Source organism: Symphalangus syndactylus, chromosome 5, assembly GCF_028878055.3.
Source record: "Symphalangus syndactylus isolate Jambi chromosome 5, NHGRI_mSymSyn1-v2.1_pri, whole genome shotgun sequence".
NCBI classification, from domain to species: domain Eukaryota; kingdom Metazoa; phylum Chordata; class Mammalia; order Primates; family Hylobatidae; genus Symphalangus; species Symphalangus syndactylus.
The window spans coordinates 93,803,812-93,826,881 of NC_072427.2; the positions used below are offsets into that span (position 1 = coordinate 93,803,812).

At 48.4% G+C, this 23,070-nt stretch overlaps 1 long non-coding RNA gene across 1 annotated transcript in view; it reads right to left on the minus strand.

Moving 5' to 3' along the window:
- The window catches only part of LOC129482977 (uncharacterized), a 52,702-nt gene extending 38,880 nt beyond the window's left edge, over positions 1–13,822 (minus strand). The window contains exon 1 of the long non-coding RNA XR_010120790.1: positions 13,334–13,822. This is a non-coding gene — a long non-coding RNA (uncharacterized lncRNA). The remainder of the gene's footprint in view (positions 1–13,333) is intronic.
- Positions 13,823–23,070: the final 9,248 nt, after the last annotated feature.

Below are 23,070 nucleotides of genomic sequence, written 5' to 3' on the forward strand. Positions count from 1 at the left end.
TCAGTCTCCCGAGTAGCTGGGATTACAGGCGCTCACCATCACGGGGTTTCACCATGTTGGCCAAACTAGTCTATGAACTCCTGACTTCAGGCGATCTGCCCGCCTCGGCCTCCCGAAGTGCTGGGATTATAGGCGTGAGCCACTGCATCCGGCCTCGCATTACATTTAAAAAGATAACTCTAAATATACGTTGATATATTAAAACAAGGTGGTTCAGAAGAGCTGAAAGTCAAATTACAAGCAAAATAATATGATGGTACCTAAATAAATGATGGTACCTGAATAAAAGGAAAGCAAGGGAAAATGTATAATAGTCACATCTGAGAAAGCTGAATTCAAGAAAAACTCAGTAAGTTATACGAAAAGGTCACTTGATTATGATGAACCTCATGATCCACAGTGAAAAGATATTTCTCAGGACCTGCCACAAAGGACAGTAACATATTAGTGTAGGATATTTTAACTCCTCTCAGTACCTATCATCAAGTAAGCGGGTAAAAAAGATGCAGAGGCTGGCCAGGCATGGTAGCTCATGCCTGTAATCCCAGCACTTTAGGAGGCCGAGGCGGGTGGATCACAAGGTCAGGAGATCAAGACAATCCTGGCTAACATGGTGTAACCCCGTTTCTACTAAAAATACAAAAAATTAGCCAGGCGTGGTTGTGGGCACCTGTAGTCCCAGGTACTAGGGAGGCTGAGGCAGGAGAATGGCATGAACCCAGGAAGCGGAGCTTGCAGTGAGCCGAGATTGCGCTACTGCACTCCAGCCTGGGCGACAGAGCAAGACTCCGTCTCAAAAAAATAAAATAAAATAAATAAATAAAAGATGCAGAGGGACTGAATAAGAAGATGGACAAGGCTGATCTTACACTGTACATGTATGTCTAATTCTGTGTCCTGAAAGGAAAGAGAAAATAGAATACACTGTCTTTTCAAAAACAAGAGGAGACTTACACAATTTTACAATATATTAGATCACAAAGAAAACCTCAATAAATTCTAAGAAGTGAAATAGAAACCACGTTCTCAAGCTACAATAAAACTAAAAATAATAAGGTTGAAGCAAAAAGAAAATTAATACTCAACCTATCGGAAATGTAAAAAAAATCTTGTTTTTCCTCATTTTAAAGAGGAAATCAAACTACGACTGCAGCCTATCTAGGAAATTACAATAATGAGGATATTATATATCAAAACCTCATGGGACAAGGTCAAAGCTGAAGGCAAAATGATATTTATATTCTTAAATACTTCATGGAAAGCAAAAGTGAATCCAGTATTCTGCAGGGAGGAGGGACTTAGAAAAATTAATACAAAACTTAAAGGAAACAGAAGAGAAAACAGAAGAATTGTTAGCAAATTCATGATTTATCACTGGGCGCGGTGGCTCACTCCTGAAATCTCAGCACTTTGGGAGGCCAAGGCAGGCAGATCACCTGAGGTCAGGAGTTCAAGACCAGCCTGGCCAACATGGCGAAACCCCGCCTCTACTAAAAATACAAAACTTAGCTGGGTATGGTGGTAGACGCCTGTAGTCCCAACTCCTCAGGAGGCTGAGGCAGGAGAATCGTTTGAACCCAGGAGACGGAGGTTGCAGTGAGCTGAGATTGCGCCACTGCACTCCAGCCTGGACAATAAGAGCGAAACTCTTTCTCAGAGAAAAAAGAGCATAAAGAACTTCCAACTTCTGTCACTCACCCTTGTTCCCAACCTAGGCCAGAGCTTGTCTCTTCCCAGGTTCAAGTCCAGCTGCCTCTCTTTGGCTGCTTCGTGAACCCCACTGGCTCTTATTGGCATTAATGGGCTCGCAGGCCCGTCCTGGGGTAGGCCTGAGTCAATGCCAGGGTGGAGTCAGCTTCACCCAAAGTACTTGGGCTGAGAGGGAAACGGGTGCCACGAAGGGAAAGTGGGTGTCACCAGAATAGAAGGTACCAGGAAGATAAAGTGGGTGTGTCACCGGAGTAGAAGGTAAGAACTTCTTCATGATCGCCTTTTCTTTCCGATTAGAAAAGGCGGTGGAAGTTTATCAAATGTCTCAATGGCTCATCTTGTGATGCTTGTATTATTTTTCTCCTTGGAACTACTGAGTCCTCTGGGATGGATTTTGAATAAATTCATTTATGGTGTACATTTATCTTTATGGGATCTATTTTCTAATGTTTTATTTAGCATTTGTATCAATATTTATTTATTTATTTATTTGAGACAGGGTCTTGCTCTGTCACCCAGGCTGGAGTGCAGTGGCCTGATCTTGGCTTACTGCAACCTCCGCCTCCTGGGTTCCAGTGATTCTCTTGTCTCAGCCTCCTGAGGAGCTGGGATTACAGGCACATGCCACCATGCCTGCTAATATTCGTATTTTTAGTAGAGATGGGGTTTCGCCATGTTGCCCAGGATGGTCACAAACTCCTGACTTCAAATGATCCTCCTGCCTTGGCCTCCCAAAGTGCTGAGATTACAGCCATGAGCCATCATGCTCAGCCCTTTGCCCACTTTTCAATGGGGTTGTTTTTTTCTTGTAAATTTATTTAAGTTCCTTATAGATGCTGGATAAAGAAAATATGGTACATTTACACAGTGGAATACTATGCAGCCATACAAAGGAACGAGAGCACATCCTTTGCAGGGACATGGATGGAGCTGGAGGCCATTATCCTTAGCAAACTAACACAGGAACAGAAAACCAAATGCTGCATGTTCTCACTCATAAGTGGGAGCTAAATGATGAGAACACATAGACACATGGTGGGGGGGTGGGGGTGGGGGCAGGGACAGCAAACACTGGGCCTGTGGGAGGGTGAGGGGTGAGAGGAGAGAGAGGACCAGGAAGAGTAGCTAATGGATGCTGGGCTTAATACCTAGGTGATGGGATGCTCTGTGCAGCAAACCACCATGGCACACATTTACCTACGTAACAAACCTGCACATCCTGCACATGTACCCCTGAACTTAAAGTAAAAGCTGGAAATTCAAAACAAAAAGTTGGCAGAATTGCCATGAAACCATCTGAATGTGAAGCTTTTGTGAGGGAATCGTTCATTGACAACTTTATCCATTTTTACCAAAATTACTAAGTAACCGTTTCCATCTTTTCTGTGGTCAATTTTAGTAAGACATACTTTCCTAGAAGACCATTAACCAGCACAGAGTTGCCTAACTATTGTCTTGTAATTATTTCCCTTACTTATCCTAATTTTATTATTTGTGTTCCCGACCCCTGCCTTTCAAAAAAATGATCAAACGAGTTTGTGATCTTTCTACTTTGTTTTTCAAAAAGAACTAAATCGTGATTTTTTTTTTTTTTGAGATGGAGTTTCACTCGTGTTGTCCAGGCTGGAGTGCAGTGGCGCAATCTCGGCTCACTGCAACCTCCGTCTCCCAGGTTCAAACGATTCTCCTGCCTCAGCCTCCTGAGGAGCTGGGACTACAGGCGTCCACCACCACACTTATCTAAGTTTTGTATTTTTAGTAGCCCATGCATTTGGATAGGATGACTCAATATGCTCAGTACCGTAAGGGCGTCCTTTTCCCTGAGATCAATCTATAAATCCAATGCAATCGAATATAAGCTTTCATTTTTCTCTTTTAGAACTTGAAAAAATTATTTTCTGAATTCAAATGTAAGAATTAACACATGAGAGGTCGGGTGTGGTGGCTCACACCTGTAATCCCAGCACTTTGGGAGGCCAAGGTGGGTGGATCAGCTGAGGTCAGGAGTTCAAGACCAGCCTGACTAACATTGTGAAACCTCGTCACTACTAAAATACAAAAATTAGCTGGGTGTGATGGCAGGCACCTGTAATCCCAGCTACTTGGGAGGCTGAGCCAGGAGAATCGCTTGACCCAGGAGGCGGAGGTTGCAGTGAGCCAAGATTGTGCCATTGCACTCTAGCCTGGACAACAAAAGCAAAACTCCATCTCAAAAAAAAAAAAAATTAACACATGAGAATAGCCAGGGAATTTATGGAAATGAGGGGAAACAAGGGACGCATGGTCTGCAGGGGACCGACAGTGATTCACGAATGGAAGACATCCTTTGGTCTCACTGCCCAGCCGCTACTGGCTCTTAACTTCCATTCCGGTGACACACCCACTTTCCCTGCGTGGGACTCCATTTTCCCTCTTAGCCCAAGTACTTTGGGTGAAGCTGACTCCACCCTGGCATTGACTCAGGCCTGCCCCAGGATGTGCCCGTGATCCCATTAATGCCCATAAGAGCCAATAGGGCTCATGCAGCAGCCAGAGAGAGGCAGCTGGACTTGAACCTTCAAAGAGACGGGCTCTGGCATAGTTTGGGAGCAAAGTCAAGTGACAGAAAAAGAAAAGATCCTGGTGACTTTCAGCACTCCCGGTCTTTTCATTTATTTAAGTCAATACATTGCCCTGTGCATAAATCAGTTTAGGATGGATTTTCCAGCACTAGCAACAGAAAGGCTTCCTAACTGACACATAAAGCTACAGTGATTAAAACAGTATGGTATGGGTACAGCAGTAGACAAATTCATAGGTAGACTCATGGAACAAAAAATAATTCAGAAATAGAGCCACCAATATGTGGAAATTCATTGAATAATAAGAGTGGCATTTTAAATTGATTGGGGAAAAATAAATTGTTCAAGAAATCGTGTTGAAACAGCTGGCTAACCACTTGGAAAATAAAGCTTAGCTTTCAACCTCTCTTCTGACACCAAAATAACTCTATAGAGATCAAAGATTCTATCTTAAAAAGAAACTATAAAACGTAGAAGAAAATGAATATTTTTATAATATTGGGGTGATGAAGGCCTTTCTAAGCAAAAAAGGACAAAACTGACAAATTTAACTATGTAATAAATACAGAATTTAAAGTTGGCAAGAAAAACCACTTAAAAATCAAAAGGTAACCATAAACTGGAAAAAAATTATATATATATATATGTGTGTGTGTGTATATAAATATATAATATATATGTATATATATGAGCTCTGATAAATCAACAAGAAAAAAGAGCTGGGCACGGTGGCTCATGCCTGTAATCCCAGCACTTTGGGAGGCCGAGGCAGGCAGATCACGAGGTCAAGAGATCCAGACCATCCTGGCCAACATAGTGAAACCCTGTCTCTACTGAAAATACAAAAATTAGCTGAGCATGGTGGCAGGTGCCTGTAGCCCCAGCTACTCGGGAGGCTGAGGCAGGAGAATCGCTTGAACTCGGCAGGTGGAGGTTGTAGTGAGCTGAGATCGCGCCACTGCACTCCAGCCTGATGAAAGAGTGAGACTCCGTCTCAAAAAAAAAAAAGAAAAAGAAAAAAGAATAACTGAAAAGAAACATGGGGAAAAATATGAATGCAAATATAGAATGGAAAAAAAAGAAGTTCAAATGAAATTAACAAGAGTTTTCAACTACCAGATTAGCAAAGATATAATTTTATGTGAAACTAAAACTCAAAAACACTGCTGGTGGGAATGTATATCGGTATAACTATTTAGCAGACATCTGACGTTATGGATTACAATTTAACATATGCACGCCTTTTGACTCAATGGTTTCTAGGCCTTATCGAAAAGAAATACTTTCACAGGTTTGCAAACATATATGCACAAGATACTCATTGTAGCATTGCCTTCATTAGCAAAAAAGCAGAGAAAAAAGATACAACTCTCAGTCCTATGGGATCTGGGGGTCAAAAAAAAAAAAAAAAAAGACAAGTCAAGTGTGCATCATTAAGGGACTGGCTACATCCACCAGACAGTGAGTAAAAGTTCTTATCAAGGACACGAATGGCCCGTATTTTGCCAAAACCACCAGCTGGTTTTCTATCCTTATCTTACTCACAGTCTCAGCAGCCAAGTCACATATTTGATCACTTCTTCACCCTGGAAACCTTCCTCCTGGGGCTTGGGGAACACTGCAGGTTCTCGTGCAATCTCTTTGTTTGCTCTTCCTCCCTCCAGACCCAGGTCTCTGTCCTGAACTTTTTTTTTTTTTTTTTTGGAGACAGAGTTTCACTCTTCTCGCCCAGGCTGGAGTGCAGTGGCGCGATCTTGGCTCACTGCAACCTCTGCCTCCCAGGTCCAAGTAGCTGGGATTACAGGCACCCGCCACCATGCCTGACTAATTTTTGTATTTTTAGTAGAACCAGGGTTTCGCCATGTTAGTTAGGCTGGTCTCGAACTCCTGACCTCAGGTGATCCGCCCCCACCTCTACCTCTCAAAGTTCTGGGATTACAGGCATGAGCCACTGCATCCAGCCTGTCCTAGACTTTCTCCTCTTCTCCGCCTGGTGATGTCATCCAGTCCATGGTTTAAAATTTCATTCATATGCTGCTCTCTCAAATCTGTATATCCCGGAGCTGCAGGTATGCATGTTCCACTGTCTCCTTGATTTCTCTACTCAGAAATCTCACAGGCATCTCAAACTGAATATGGCTAAAAGAGAAGTATTGACTCCACAACCTTATGTTTTCCAAATCAGTAGACAGTGTCACTGGCTTCCCAGCCCCTGGGGCCTAGAGCCCAGATGTCATTCTTGTTTCTCTCTTCCCCCAACATCTTACAACAATTAGTCAGTGAGACACTGGGCAGATGCTACTAGTTGTATACCTATTATCCCTTCTAGCATTTTTTCTTTAAAAAACTCCAGTATTGTTTGGGGTGAGCAATGTACCCAGATAAAGACATTCATTTTTCCCAATCTCCCTTACAGCTAGATCTCGGCCAGTGAAATAGAAGTGGAAATTACCAAGGCTTCCAGGAAGTCATTTTAGCAGCTTTTTAACAATGCCTAAAACACATACGTGATGCTGGAGGTGAGCAGCCACTATGTGACCATGAGGCAACAGACATGAAGTAGTTTATGTTTGTGTTTAAATCTTTCAACTATCTGATATTCACTCATATATATATATACATATATATGTGTGTGTGTATATATGTGTGTGTGTGTGTGTGTGTGTATATATATATATGCACACAAATAGTGGGGTGCCACTTTTAAGCCACAACTTAAAGTTTACTTGATCAGTTATTATTTGTCCAGGAGTCCAATATTAGCTGTCTTCACATTACTGCATTCCAGGTCTAGCTTCTGCCTCCTTCTAATTTTTTTTTTTTTTTTTTGACAGAGTCTCGTTCTGTTGCCTAGGCTGGAGTACAGTGGGGTGATCTCGGCTCACTGCAATCTCTGCCTCCCTGGTTCAAGCATTTCTCCTGCCTCAGCCTCCTAAGAAGCTGGGATTACAGGTATATGCCACCACACCCAGCTAATTTTTTTTTGTATTTTTAGTAGAATGGGGTTTCATCGTGTTGGCCAGTCTGGTCTTGAACTCCTGACCTCAGGTGATCTGCCAGCCTTGACCTCCCAAAGTGCCAGGAAAATTAGCAGCAAACAGATTTATAGATGACCCCAAAGCTCAGCAAGCTGTGGGATCCTCTCCTGTTCCTGTAACCTGCCTGAATTGCTGGTCTGGCAAAGAACGATTTTTTTTTTTTTTTTTTTTTGAGATGGAGTCTCGTTCTGTTGCCCAGGCTATAATACAGTGGTGCCATCTTGGATCTCGGCTTGCTGCAACTTCCACCTCCTGGGTTCAAGCGATTCTCATGCCTCATCCCCTCAAGTAGCTGGAACTACAGGCGTGCACCATCATGCCCAGATAATTTTTGTATTTTAGCAGAGATGGGGTTTCACCATGTCGGCCAGGCTGGTCTGGAACTCCTGACCTCAGGTGATCCACCCGCCTCAGCCTCCCAAAGTGCTGGGATTACAGGCGTGAGCCACAGTACCTGGCTGAAAATTCATAATTCTAAGAGTTGCCCCAACCCTCTAACAGTTGATACCACCTCTGATCCCCACGCTAGAAAACGGGGGGCCAATAACAGCTGCATGCAAGAGAAGCCTCAACTGCAGCTGGCCGGGAAACACAGACATACACATACCCAGGCCGGGGCATCTGCCTTCTGGAATATCATTGCAAATGGGGCCTGCTTGTAAAGACACTTTTCCCTTTGAGCATTAGCACTGCGGACAGGGGAGTCTCAATCCATTACAAGAGAACCAAAGAAGAGCCCTTTCAAATAGGCATTTTATTGGCTTTTTTTTTTCCTTCCCTGAGACAGAGTCTCGCTCTGTTGCCCAGGCTGGAGTGCAATGGTGCAATCTTGGCTCACTCTAATCTCTGCCTCCCAGGTTCAGGCAATTCTCTCACCTCAGCCTCCAGAGTAACTGGGATTACAGGCGCCCCCCATCATGCCTGGCTGATTTTTGTATCTTTAGTAGAGACAGGGTTTCACCATGTTGGCCAGGCTGGTCTTGAACTCCTGACCTCGAGTGATCTGCCTGCCTTGGCCTCCCAAAGTGCTGGGATTGCAGGCCTGAGTCACCGCGCCCAGCCGCATTTTATCGACTTTTAACACATGCCGGTCACTGCCTTTTGTTTTTTTCTGTATTCCCACTGTTATTTCCTCTCTTTACCCTACCTTTTATCTCCAAAGGTACAGTTTTTCTAAATGGACTAAATAAACAAGTCTGTGAAAAGCCTAATCCACAGCAGAATATGGGGGACTTGGCAGGGTGGTGGGGGTGGAAAATGTACTTGCCAGGGCGTCGATAAAGTAATCTCTCTTTTGAGGTGTGCTTTTGAATTTGGGAAAGTCTGGATTTGTCAGGCAGGAGAAATAACATTCAGAGGCCCCAGCGCTCTGCAGGATGCTTTGGTGCAGGCACAAGTCTCAACAGGACAGCCTAGAAGGTGTGAGTGATATGCGGAGAGGCTGCAGGGAGAGCCCAGGGTTATACATCATGCTCCATTACTGAGGTTTGCCGGGTGCTTAAACCACCTGGCTAATTCTCAGCAACCTCCCTCCCTTGAACTAGGGCTCTGGCTTCCCTTTGACTGCAGACTTTTCCAGAAGGGGCTCTCCAGGGATAAGATAAGCCAGTGCAAATTAAAACCCCAGACAGCACTGGTGTGACTTCTTCAATAGATGTTAGCACCCTTGTGTTTAAGAAACAAAGAATTCCCTAGTCCGTAGCAAGCGTTTAAAACTTTAAAAGACACAAAGAAAGTAACCCTGTTTACTACCAGCTAAATGGCATGCAAGCATGGTGATCTCCCAAAGACTATGGAATTAGAGAAGGGGACGTCCCATAAAACAACAGAATCGCATCCTCTCAGAGGTTGTGCTTGGCCTGGCAGGTCCCCCAAGAGACTCTGGCTGGACACTGGTAACAGCAGCCCCTGGCCCAGGCTTCCTCCTCTGCAAAGGAGGGATTGGCTGGAGTTGAAGGCCCTGGTAACGCTCAACATTCTATGGCTCCAAACACTTTCTCTTTCATCTTCTGGTGGCAAGAAAGAAGCAAGGGTTGGCCGGGCATGGTGGCTCATGCCTGTAATCCTGGCACTTTGGGAGGCTGAGGCAGGCAGATCACAAGGTCAGGAGTTTGAGACCAGCCTGACCAACATGGTGAAACCCTGTCTCTACTAAAAATACAAAAATTAGCCAGGCGTGGTGTTGCATGCCTATAATACCAGCTACTCAGGAGGCTGAGGCGGGACAATTGCTTGAACCCCGGAGGCGGAGGTTACAGTGAGCTGAGATCATACCACTGCACTCCTGCCTGGGTGATAGATCGAGACTCCGTCTCAAAAAAAAAAAAAAAAAAAAAAAAAAAGAAGAAGCAAGGGCTGCGTGTGAGAGCAGCGGCAGCCTCGAGGCCCTTTCTGACACCCTACGACTCTCCCCTTGGGTGGGAGATTGTCAAGCACAGAACCACTGGGTCCAGGCAGATAGAGGCACAGGCTGATCTTTGGAATAACCACGCCTGCCTCTGTGGCTGGGCCTTCCTGCGTCCCCAAATCACCAGGTCTGGACGGAAATCTCAGGTATCTGTCCTCATTGTTTTATTCACATAGAACCTTCATCTTTGGACACTTTGAAGGGGAGCTCCCCTAAGCCAACCACTCCCCCCACTGGCAATACTCAGCCTCCTGTGGGGCCACATGACCACGCCCAAGTGCCAGGAACGGGTAGGTGTGTGCTGGCTTCATGGGTGCGGGAGGGGATGGGAGGTTAGATGGTAGGCAGATGGTGCATGGTGTGTGGACATTGGTTGGAATGGTGGGTGGGTGGGTGGATCGGTAGGTGTTAGGTGGATTGTGGGGGTGGTAGTGAATGGCAGTGGAGAGGAGATGAGTAACTATAAGAAAGAAGCCAGGAGCTGTAAAAACCCATTTTCACAACAGCTGAAGGGAGAAATGACCACCATTGACAATGATTCCAACCCATCCCCTGGTTAAAGTACAATTTGAGAGCCAAACGTTCCTCATTGGTTTAGTATTTTCCAGCTTGCGAGTCTGCTCTTCACAGAATGTGGATCTTCAGACAAGTTTTATCAGTTCCCAGCTGTCATCTGTACAGCCACACGACAGTGCCTTTCTTACCATTATGAGTAACTCATTCCTTCAACAGCTATTGATTTGTCATCTAACTTTTGTCAGGCACTGGGCAACATGCTGGTTCCATTCCACTTCAAATACCAAATAAATACAGTCTAGAGTAAGCAGACAAAAAGCAGGTAAGCAATGAACTGATCATCCTGAACTGTGATCCATGCTATGAAAAAAAATAGGCAAGGAGTAGTGAGAGGGTGACAGGGTAGGTCTCCCCTAGACAGGCATGGCAGAGGCATCCTGAGAAGGAGACACTGGAGGTGAAACCCACAGGCCAGGAAAGAGACAGAAGGGAGAAAAGCAAGAGAACAGCCATCTGGGCTCCGGGGCAGCCTGTGCAAAGGCCCCACACGGGCAAGAGCTGAGACACTCAAAGACAGACCAGGGCCAATGTGGCTGAGAGCAATGGCCAGGCTGACTTCCCCTCCTGGTGTGCTTAAGACAGTCCTAGTGGATGTCTGTTGTCCTCGTGTATCTTTCAAAAACATCCCCATGTGCACACTATATTTCATGGTCTCCCTTGATCATGAGAGGGGAATAGTAAGAAGTGAAGTGGGTGGGGAGCGGGGGAGCCACCACGACAACTATGTGAGGAATTCAGGTTTATTCTAAGCCCACTGAGAAGCAACGGGATGGGGCTGCTGTAACATTCCTAATGAACCGGCTACACTGAATGAAAGCGGTGGGGAAGCCCAAGGCCAGGGCTTTCCATCCACTCATACATCCAAACAGACTCACTGAGCAAACCAGACAGGGCGCTGTGCATTGGGGACTTAAATACAAATAAGAGGAATAGGGGCCAGGTGTGGTGGCTCACACCTGTAATCTCAGCACTTTGGGAGGCTGAGGTGGGCGGATCATGAGGTCAGGAGATCGAGACCATCCTGGCTAACATGGTGAAACCCCGTTTCTACTAAAAATACAAAAAATTAGCTGGGCATGGTGGCATGCACCTGTAGTCCCAGATATTCAGGAGGCTGGGGCAGGAGAATCACTTGAACCTGGGAGGTGGAGGTTGCATTGAGCCGAGATCACACCACTGCACTCCAGCCTGGGCGATTGAGCGAGACTGTCTCAAAATAAATAAATAAATAAATAAAAAATAAGAGAAGATGTACAGATGGCCAGTGAAGATGCTCAGCACTGCACTCACTAGGGAAATGCAAGTCAAGACACAGTGAGATCCCACCCCATGCTTACTAGGACGGTGATTTTTTAAATTTTTTTTTTAAGGAAGGCTGGGCACAGTGGCTTACGTCTGTAATCCCAGCACTTTGGGAGGCTGAGGCGGGTGGATCACTTGAGATCAGGAGTTCGAAGTCAGCCTGGCCAACATGGCGAAACCCCAACTCTACTAAATATACAAAAATCAGCCGGGCGTGGTGGCAGGCACCTGTAATCCCAGCTACTCGGGAGGGTGAGGCAGGAGAATCACTTGAACCTGGGAGGCGGAGGATGCAGTGAGCCAAGATTGCACCACTGCACTCCAGCCTGGGCGACAGAGCAAGACTCTGTCTTAAAAAAAAAAAAAATATATATATATATATATGTGTGTATATATGTATATATATGTATATATATGTGTATATATGTATATATATGTATATATGTATATATATGTATATATGTATATATATGTATATATGTATATATATGTATATATGTATATATATGTATATATATGTGTATATATGTATATATATGTATATATATGTGTGTATATATATATATATATATGGGAAATAGCAGGTTTTGAAGAGGATGTGGAGAAATTGGTGGCCTCTTACATTGTTGGTGGGAAGGAAAGTGGTGCAGCTGTGGAGGGAAGTGATTTGGCAGTTCCTCAAAAACCTAAACAGAATTGGTTTCTTAGGACTGCCATAACAAAGCACCACAAACTTAGTGGCTTAGACAAAGAAATACGCTGTCTCCCAGTTCTGCAGGTGGGAAGTTCAAAATGAAGGTCTTGGCAGGCACAATGGATCACACCTGTAATCCCACCACTTTGGGAGGCCAAGGCAGGCGGATCACTTGAGGTCGGGAGTTGGAGACCAGCCTGGCCAACATGGTGAAACCCTGTCTCTACTAAAAATACAAAAAACTACCCAGTGTGGTGGCAGGTGCCTGTAATCCCAGCTACTCAGAAGGCTGAGGCAGGAGAATCGCTTGAACCTGGGAGGTGGAGGTTGCAGTGAGCCGAGATCGCATCATTGCACTCCAGCATGGGCAACAGAGCCAGACTCCGTCTTGAGAAACAAAACAAAACAAAACCGAAATCCAGGTCTTGGCCGAGTTGGCTCCTTCCACAAGGGAAGGATCTGTTCCAGGCTCTCCCAGCTTTTGGTGTCCCTGGCTTGTTGGTGCCACCTTCTCCCTGGGTGTCCACAACATCCTCCCTCCATACATGTCTAGGTGTGTCCACATCTCCCCGTTTTAGGACACAAGTCATATTGCTTTAGGGTGTGCCATTTTAAGTTGATTACATCTGTAAAGACCCTCCTTATTTCCAAATAACATTACATGCTGAGGTACTGGTGGTTAGGACTTCAAATATCTTTTTGGGAGTACATAATTCAACCCTTTACGTCATTTGATCCAGCAACATAGCGAAAAAATACAAAAATTAGCCAGGTGTAGTGGCACATGCCTGTAGTCCCAGCTATTTGTGGGGCTGAGGTGGGAGGATTGCTTGAGCCCGGGCTGTCGAGGCTGCAGTGAGCCGAGATGGTGCCACTGCACTGGAGCCTGGGCGACAGAGTGAGACCATGTCTCAAAGAAAAAAAAAAATGTACACGCCCAGAGAAACCGACTCCCCCGCACAGGCTTGTGTTACACTGTGGGCATCTCAACCCAGGCTCCATTTCCCATTCTCTCATTTAGCACAGTATAAAAACCCCACGGTACCTTGGAAAACGAAACTCCGGCTGCACAATTCTGTGCCTCTGAGCAGGGAAGCCTGGGGGCCAGCCTGAAGGCGGAGGCGAAAGCTCCTGTGCCTGTGACTCAGGAGTGCCCAGAGGTGGTTTCCGGTCCCACCCAGCTGAGCTCCGGTGGTCACCCCGCAGGGTCGTGGGCTTCACGCAGCCTCTGGGCGGCCAGATTGTGTTTCTTCCACCTGCTTCATCAGCCAGGAAACAGGAGGGCCCTGGCCTCAGAAGAAAAACACGCTAATGACTCAGAGGCCACAGCTGAGACCAGACAGACCCTGCGTAGCCACTCGGGCCGGGCTGCTCTGCGAAGCTGTTGCTTCCTCTGCTGCCGAAGCGGTTTCTTCCACCCAGGGCGGTCCGGTGGTTTGGCGACTTAGAGGTTTGGAGGTCCCCCTCTTCCTGAGAGTTAACTGTCCTGAAAAAGCCCAAAACAAGAGCGGCATGATCTTAAATCCTGGGGAGAGGACGCAGGCTGCCCGGAGGGGCCGAGGGCACACCTAGAGCTGGGGTTTTGTTTGTTAGAAACAGGGTCTCACTCTGTTGCCCAGGCTGCAGCATAGTGGTGCGATCTTGGCTCACTGCAGCCTCAACCTCCCTGGGCTCAGATGATCCTCCCACCTCAGCCTCCTGAGAAGCTGGGACTACAGGCACAAGCCACCACATCTGGCTAATTTTTTGTAATTTGTAGAGACAGGGTTTCGCCATGTTGTCCAGGCTGGTCTTGAACTCCTGGGCTCAAGCAGTCTGCCTGCCCTGGTCTCCCACAGTGCTGGGATTACAGGCGTGTGCCACCGCGCCTGACCACAGAGCTGGGTTTTGATTCCATGTGTGGAGGAGGTGCCTGCCTAGGGCTGACTGGGAAAAGTGTCTAGGGCTGAGCTCACAAACTGATGAGCTCCCTGTTGCCAGAGGGCTTCAAGCTGAGGCTGAGTGAGACGAAACAGGAAGGAGTGAACGGTATCCCTGTGTTGGAAGGAGGGTGGATTATGTGAAAAGTGTCTCTTGTGGAAAACAGCCCGGCCCTGGCCTCCACTTCCTTGAAAGCGAATTTGGTGTCTGCTCCTTGGACAGACCAACACAAGCACCTACACTTCCCGGGCCTCAGTCCCTTCTTCACCCAGAAGGGGAGTTCAGGGCAATTGGGCAGACATGGGCAATCCCACTGGGTTGGCTGTTTCTGGCTGTAAAATTCAAATCTCTAAGGCCTCCCCAATGACAGAGTCCTCGAATTTCACATCATCAGCAAAGTCACGACTGCCATCTTGAGCTCCAAAACACCCCTCAAATGCGCCTGTCCCTCCACCCCGCAAGCCAGCATCTGGCCCAGGCCCGTCCCCGCTGTCTGGACTATTGCAGTCACCGCCTGGCTAGGATTCTGTCCACAGTTCATTGCCCACACGGCATCCAGAGAGCTCTTTCTAAAATGCAGATGAGGAGTCCCCTGTGTGCTGTGAATACACTCAGACTCCCCTCTGTCCTCAGCACACACCCTCTGCCTGCTGCCGCACAAAGCTCCAGCCACACAAGTGTCTCTCTCTGTTCCTCAAATAGGCCAGGCCTTCCCATTTCAGGGCCTTCTGGCTATTTCCTGTGCCTGAAATGCCCACCTCCACTTCTCGTTCGTTGTATTTCAAGCCTCTACTGGCTTAAATGTCATCCCTCAAGTCAGCCTTACGGAAACATGCTTTTAAAAATAGGTCTGGCTGGGCACGGTGGCTCACACCTGTAATCCGAACACTTTGGGAGGCCAAGGTGGGCAGGTCACCTGAGGTCAGGAGTTTGAGACCAGCCTGGCCAACATGGTGATCTCTACTAAAAATACAAAGATTAGCTGGGTGCGGTGGCAAGCGTCTGTAATCCCAGTTATTTGAGGGGCTGAGGCATGAGAATCGCTTGAGCCCAGGAGGCAGAGGTTGCAGTGAGCTGAGATTGTGCCACTGCACTCCAGCCTGGGCAACAGAGCAAGACTCCATCTCAAAAAAATAAGAAATAAAAATAGGTCCACTCTCCTGTGACTCCCCTACCCCTATTGTCCACTGCGGCCTTCTGGGACCACCTGCTGCATGGGGTGGGGACCACAGTCAAGCCCAGAAATCCTTTTCTCTTTCACTGAAGCCTCCACCTCAAAATCCCTCATCTTCCCTTCTACTCTAGGGCTCTCTCATGAGCTGTCTCCATGGTCCCCTGTGGGTGGGAGTGACCCAGTCCAACCTCTCATGGTAGAGCTGAGCTCAGAAAAGCTAAGCCAGACGCCTGCCACCTTCACTGGACCGTGAGGTGGCAACTCTTTTCATTCTTTGTTTTTTTTTTTTTTGAGATGGGGTCTTGCTATATTGCCCAGGCTGATCTCAAACTTCTGGGCCCAAGCGATCCTCCCACCTCACCCTCCCAAAGTGCATCTTTTCACCCTTTTACTAGTGGAAGAAAAATCCATCCTCAAGGAGGGATGGAGAGTTTGGTCCAGCTTCACTTGAGCTCCTGCAGCTTCTCCTACGCCCAGGGAAACCCAGGTTCTGGCTCACTATGTGCCCACGTTCCCCAGGTAAAGATAAAGATGTGCCACGATCCCCAGGTAAAGATGGGATTCCAGCCAGGTATCAGAGTGGGTGGGACCACAGGCTTTGGAGCCAGTTAGCTCCCAGCCAGTTACTGGCTGCAAGTTTAAGACAATGAGCAAGTTTCTTATGCTCCCTGGGCCTCGGTTTCCTCATACCTCCAAGAACTGTGTGAGGATCTGAGAGCTAACACTGGTGCCGTGCGGCTAACTTCAGCAGCCCCTCTGGCTGCCCACACACCATTGCCTCCTCTCCTCCAGCCAGCACCAGCCAAGGCAAAGGAACCTTCAGAGGGGCCATGCCTAGCCAGATGAGGACAGTTCCAAGGGTATGTTGCATTTCTGCAATTACGGTGGTTTCTTCCTGGCTTGGGTTGGGTTTAGCTGCCATATGTTGTGAAACTGCTGTCCATCTTCCAGCCAGCCCTCCTCACAGGCCCATCTCATGGTGTAGTGTAGAGGGCTGAATCCTGTCCCTTCAAATTTTGTGTCCACCCGAAACCTAAGAATGTGACCTAATTTGGAAATCACGTCTTTGTGAATATAATTAGTGTATTCGTCCATTTTCATACTGCTATGAAGAAATACCTAAGACTGGCCGGGCGCGGTGGCTCACGCTTGTAATCCCAGCACTTTGGGAGGCCGAGGCGGGCGGATCACGAGGTCAGGAGATCGAGACCACAGTGAAACCCTGACTCTACTAAAAAATACAAAAAATTAGCCGGGCCTGGTGGCGGGCGCCTGTAGTCCCAGTTACTTGGAGAGGCTGAGGCAGGAGAATGGCGTGAACCCGGGAGGCGGAGCTTGCAGTGAGCCGAGATTGTGCCACTGCACTCCAGCCTGGGCAACAGAGCGAGACTCTGACTCAAAAAAAAAACAAAAAACAAAAAAAAGAAATACCTAAGACTGGGTAATTTATAAAGAAAAAGAGGTTTAATGAACTCACAGTTCCACATGGCTGGGGAGGCCTCACAATCATGGCAGACAGCAAAGGAGAAGCAAAGTCATGTCTTACACAGCAGCAGGTAAGAGGGCATGTGCAGAGGAACTGCCCTTTATAAAACCATCAGATCTCATGAGATTTATTCACTATCAGGAGAACAGCCAGGGAAAAACCCGCCCCCATGATTCAATTACCTCCCACCAGATCCCTCCCATGATATGTGGGAATTATCTTGAGGCCAGGCACAGTGGCTCACACCTGTAATCCCAGCAATTTGAGAGGCCAAGGCAGGTGGATCACCTGAAGCCAGGAGTTCGAGACCAGCCTGGTCAACATGGTGTAACCCCATCTCTACCAAAAATGTAAAAAATTAGCCAGGTGTGGTGGCGAACGTCTGTAATCTCAGCTACTCAGGAGGCTGAGGCAGGAGACTCACTTGAACCCGGGAGGCGGAGGTTGCAGTGAGCCAAGATCATGCCACTGCACTCCAGGCTGGGCAACAGAGCGAGGCTCCATCTCAAAAAAATAAAAAAAGAAAGAAAAAAGAATCTTGAGATATCATCCTGAATTAGAGTGGACTCTAAAGCCAATGGCAAGTGTCCTTAGAAGAGAAGGGAAGGAAGAAGACGGGGAGACGGGAGAAGGCCATATGAAGACGGAGGCAGAGGTTGGAGTGATGTGGCTGCAAGCCAGGGAAGACCAGAAGCCAGCAGGAGCTGGGGGAGGCAAGGAAGGATTCTCCCCTGCAGCCTTTGGGAGGTGTGGGGCTCTGCCGACCCCTTGACTTAGGACTTCTGGCTTCCAGAACTGACAGAATACATTTCTGTTGTTTCAAGCCACTCTTGATGAAGTATTATGGCAGCCCTAGAAACTAATACACATGAGCTCCAGTATTCCATTTCACACTGGCTTGGTGGATAGAATCTTGCTCTGTTTTTTGTTTGTTTGTTTTTGGGACAGAGTCTTACTCTGTTGCCCAGGCTGGATTGTAGCGGCACGATCTCGGCTCACTGCAACCTCTGCCTCCCGGGTTCAAGTGATTCTCCTGCCTCAGCCTCCCAAGTAGCTGGGATTACAGATGGGTGCCATCACACCTGGCTAACTTTTTTGTATTTTTAGTAGAGATGGGGTTTCACTATATTGCCCAGGCTGGTCTCGAACTCCTGACCTCAAATGATCCACCCACCCACCTTGGCCTCCCAAAGTGCTGGGATCATAGGTGTGAGCCACCGTGCTCAGCCTTGCTCTGTTTTTGAAATGCTTGTTTCTACATATTGGCTGTTTTAAAGGCCTTTTTGCAACCGTGTGCATGAGAGCCTCACTCAGCATTGTCAGCTGCAGAAGCCGTGCCACACATAGCAGCCTCGTCCGCCTTACATCACTGGACGTTTCTGCGGCTGCCTCTGGCTCACGGCTCCCACCCTGCCTGAGTCAGCTCCCCTGGAGGCTGCTCTGGCCTGGGCTTCTCTGGTGGGTGTCAAAGCCAGCCATGGCAGGTGGGGGAATGATGTAATGACTGCAGCTTGAGAATCTGCATCTCACTCATCCCTCAGGGTGGTCCAGGGCCACCAGCCCGCCATGGGCAGCTGCTCCTTTGTTGGTGAACAGTACGAATCCCACCGTCCCCCAAAGGGAACTTTCTTCCCAGCATCTGCTTCTCAATAGCAAGAAACCCAGCGGTAAAGGGCTTCTTTTTCTTTCTTTCTTTCTTTTTTTTTTTTTTTTAAAGAAATGGAGTCTCACTATGTTGCCCAAGTTTGAGCACAGTGGCATGACCATAGCTCACTGCAGCCTTGAACTCCTGGGCTCAGCCTCCTGACTAGCTGGGACTACAGGCTCTCGTCACTGCGTCCATGTAGGGCTTTTGAGATGTTAATTTGATAGCTTTTGACAGGGCAAGGGTCTACTAGGAAGAGCAATATGAGCTGGGGCCCAAAAGCATTGGTTTGGACCGAAACCCCTGTAGCACATGTGCCCACGAGGGGGTCAGCGGCGACGGTGATGGGGTCTGGAGAGGAGTAGCCCTGGCTGACGGGTTCTGAGGCTCACCACAAGGGACACCAACACCAGGCACTCCACACAGGTCTCTCATTTAATTTGCACTGCAAGGCCTCGAGCCCAGGGCTCTCTGTCATGTCATTTTACAGGTGAAAAAAGCAAGGCTCAGAGAGGTTAAGCAACACACCCTTGGTCACACAGCAATTGGCAGAGCCAGGATCCAAGCCCGGGCACACTGGCTGGGAGTCTGTAGCCTTTAAACCATGTGATGGCTGAGAACCTGTGTCGTGCTGGATTCAGCTACGTATTAACTCACAAATGCTTTGGGTTGTTCCTGCTCACAGGGAAGGCACCGGTTTAACCCTGTTTGAATAGTTCCTGAATTGTTATGAGAGGTTCTCAGAGTATGGCATTTGATTGATATCCTCAGAGTATTCTCATTTTGTAGACGAGAAAATTTGGAGGGAGAGAGGGTATTGTACTAAATGTCTGGGAGGCCAGGTTAGCCATGGATTAAGGATTCAGACCCATGGCTGTTTGGAGTCTAGACTGTTGGTCAGCCCACCAGGCCACACACGTTCTCAATTCCCAATTCCTAGTGCTGGCCTGGGTGCAGGTTGATTTTGTGTGTCATCTTGCAGGGTGTTTTGGAGAAATTAACGCTTAGATTCATGAACTCTGAGGAAGCAGATTGCCCTTTATAATGTGGGTGGGCCTCACTCAATCTGTTGAAGGCCTGACTAGAACAAAAGTTGACCTTCCCTGAGCAAGAGGGGACTCTCCAGAAGATGGCCTTGGCCTTCCTCTGCACTGCTGGCTCTCGGGGGTCTCCAGGCTGGCAGTCCACACTGTTGATTTGGACTTGTCAGCCCCAACAGTCACATGGGCCCGTTCCTTATAGTAAATCTCTCTACACACATCCTGTAGAACCATGACTGATAGTGGTTAAGTATCTCTCCAGAAATCTACATTTCTCCTGTGAGAAAATGGAACTCTCAACTTAAGAGGAAGCTAGGCCGGGTGCGGTGGCTCACGCCTGTAATCCTGGCACTTTGGGAGGCCGAGGTGGGCAGATCACGAGGTCAGGAGTTGGAGACCAGCCTGGCCAATGTGGTGAAACGCCGTCTTTACTAAAAACACAAAAATTAGCCAGGCATGGTGGCATGCGTCTGTAATCCCAGCTACTCGGGAGGCTGAGGCAGGAGAATTGCTTGAACCCAGCAGGTGGAGGTTACAGTGAGCTGCGATCAACCCACTGCACTCCAGCCTGGGCAACAGAGCAAGACTCTGTCTCAAAAAAAAAAAAAAAGAGGAAGCTACCTGTCTCAGGTAATCCTTTCCAACACCGTCAGGCATATGCTGCATCCCCATTTTACAGAGAGGAAAATGGAGGCCGAGGTCGGTGAAGTGAAATGTGCAAAGACCCACGGCAATTTATTGCTTGAGACAGAATCAAGCCCCTCTTCTAGCACCAAAGTCCATGGTATTCCACTCTCACCTCCCACACCCCCTTTCTCACCATCCCACACACTCCGGCAGCCCCAACATGGGGGAGAAGGTGACAGTCACTTGGCTCTCTGGCCTAAGGTCCCCTGCCACCATCAAGGACAACTCCCTTGCCAGCCTTCCACCCACCCGCTTAGTTTAAGGTCTAACGCTAATATTGGGTGCTGCCTGGCCTCTAAAACTGGAAGGGCCTTGAATGGCTTAACTGCAAGCTCCCCTCCCCACTCTCCTCCCACGGATAAGGTCCCCCCAGCCGGGCCTTATCGTGGCCCCAGGCGCATCTCCTGTTTATCCCTGAGAAGCAGGCTTCACTCCCCAACCACCCTAGGAATTAGTCACACGAGCCCATCACATCCTCCTGTGGGAACCAGGGGGACCCCGTCCTCTCGTTACTGCAAACCGGCTGCCCACCACCCCTGCCGTTCACTCTGCCCTCGAGTGCTGCCCCGTGTGGCCCTGCCTGGCCTGCAGTGCTCCCCCTCCCAAGCTGCGAGTGATGCGACTAGCAAACAGCTGTGCACCTCAGGTGTCCCGTGTTGGGTGCTGTGTTTGACCATCCCAAAACCCCAGTGTGGGAATCCCTCCCTCACCAACAGGGTGGAAAGGAGGTGATCAAAATGTACCTCTGGTGCAGGGACCATGGGGAGAGGGCCGCTGCTAGAGGGTGGGCAGGCCACCTGGCCAGCGAGGCAATGTGGCAGAGCAGTGGCCCAGCGACATCAAGGATTAGGAGATAGGCCACGTCTAAGGCGGCCTTGAATGTCGAGGATTCTGTAGAAATCAAAAGGACAAACAACTCAAATGCCTCTGGTGTCAACAACAACCAGCAGACATGTCGGTCCCGGAGGAATGGTCGGGCTCTGGATGGGACAGTCACGGGGACAGCTGCCTATCTGATAAGGGGCCACCAGGGAATTCACAGCAGTTTCCAACAGCAGAGCCCCACAGAGAGCAGAGACAAGAGACCTGCGCCTGGGAAGGAGACAGGGACAGGACTCTGGGGCAAGCATGAGAGAAGGATTAGCAATACCGCCCCCTAGTGGCTTCCGCAAGTGCCCGGCCTGTTAGGAACCCGAGTTCCTTGCTTTGGGGGTGGCTGCAGTCACAGGGCACTTACTCCTTCCTGTAACTGTCACGTGAAAGCAGAATGCCGCCGGCATGGGGGGGTGACTTTTCTCCAACACTCATCCTCTTGGGTCGTGGAATATGGATGCTTGTCATGAAATGGCTGAGCTCAAAGTATTCCATTCCACTTCAAATTTTCCAGACTTCCCAATTCCCCCGTCGGGGGTTCCCTACGCTGAGGGCCTGGAGTCTCCTGAGCTTTGGAAATTGCATGTGTCCGGCTCACTCGCAGAGGCTGACTCCGGAACTGGACAAAGCCCAGGCTTGAGGTGATGTTCTTTTGCTTTGCTTCTGAGCACAGCCAGCTCCACAGACTCGGAGGGCCGGAGGAGACAAGGAGGAACTTGCAGGAAGAGAAGTCTTGGAGCAGGAGGGGCTGAAGCCAGCCCTCACTTCATCCCAAACTACACAGACTCACTAAGCGCTCTGACCAGGAACAGAGACCAGAGTGATTTCAGAGAAAGAACTTGTAGATGACACTTGAAATGGCTTTTACAGATAATATTCTATGACGGAAGGAGACATCAGGTTGTTCTGGGTATTAAGAAAACAGGGGCTGGCCGGGTGCGGTGGCTCACGCCTGTAATCCCAGCACTTTGGGAGGCCAAGGCAGGTGGATCACAAGGTAAGGAGTTCGAGACCAGCCTGACCAACATGGTGAAACCCCGTCTCTACTAAAAATACAAAAATTAGCCGGGCACGGTGGCAGGCGCCAGGTACTCGGGAGGCTGAGGCAGGAGAACCGCCTGAACTCAGAGGGCAGATGTTGCAGTGAGCCGAGATCACGCCACTGCACTCCAGCCTGGGCGACAGAGCGAGACTCCATCTCAAAAAAAAAAAAAAAAAAAAAAAAAAAAATCCAGCACTTGGGAGGCTAAGGTGGGAGGATCACTTGACGCCAGGAGTTCAAAACCAGCCTGGGTAACATAGTGAGACCCCAGGAGTGACATCTACAGAAGAAAAAATTTTAAAATGAACGTGGTGCCGCATGCCTATAGTCCCAGATACTCGGGAGGCTGAGGCAGGAGGATCGTTTGAGCCTGGAGGCTGCAGTGAGCCAAGATGGTACCACTGCACTCCAGCCTGGGCAACAGTGAAGCCCTATCTCAAAAAAAAAAAAAAAAAAAAAAAAAAGGAAGAAAAAAAGGGCCAGTCTATTACCCCCTCCGTATAATCATTGCTACAAATTTGTTACAGACTCTTTGAAAGGGGCAACACCTGTTGCTTCACGCCATCTCTCAGAACTGAAACTTGAGGGAAAAACAGCCCTCTGCAGGGGACCGATATCAGTGGAAATATTTTCCCCTCCATGCTGACCTTGTCTGCGTTAAGGCAGGACATAAGGTACAGGGGCCAGCAGAAGAAAGTGCCCTCCACAACCACCACCTCTCACAACTGAGTGGTTAAAACCACCACAGAATTTGCTAAAAGCAGGACATGGAAGGTAACAGCTAGATGACATGTGGCTCTGCCTTCCATCTGGGACAAAAGGGCCAGGCCAGAGACAGAGGGCCACCCAACCGCATCCCCAGAGGCTGTGCACAGGCAGGCATGGGGTCGATTCCAAAGGCGAGGGTGAGAGGGA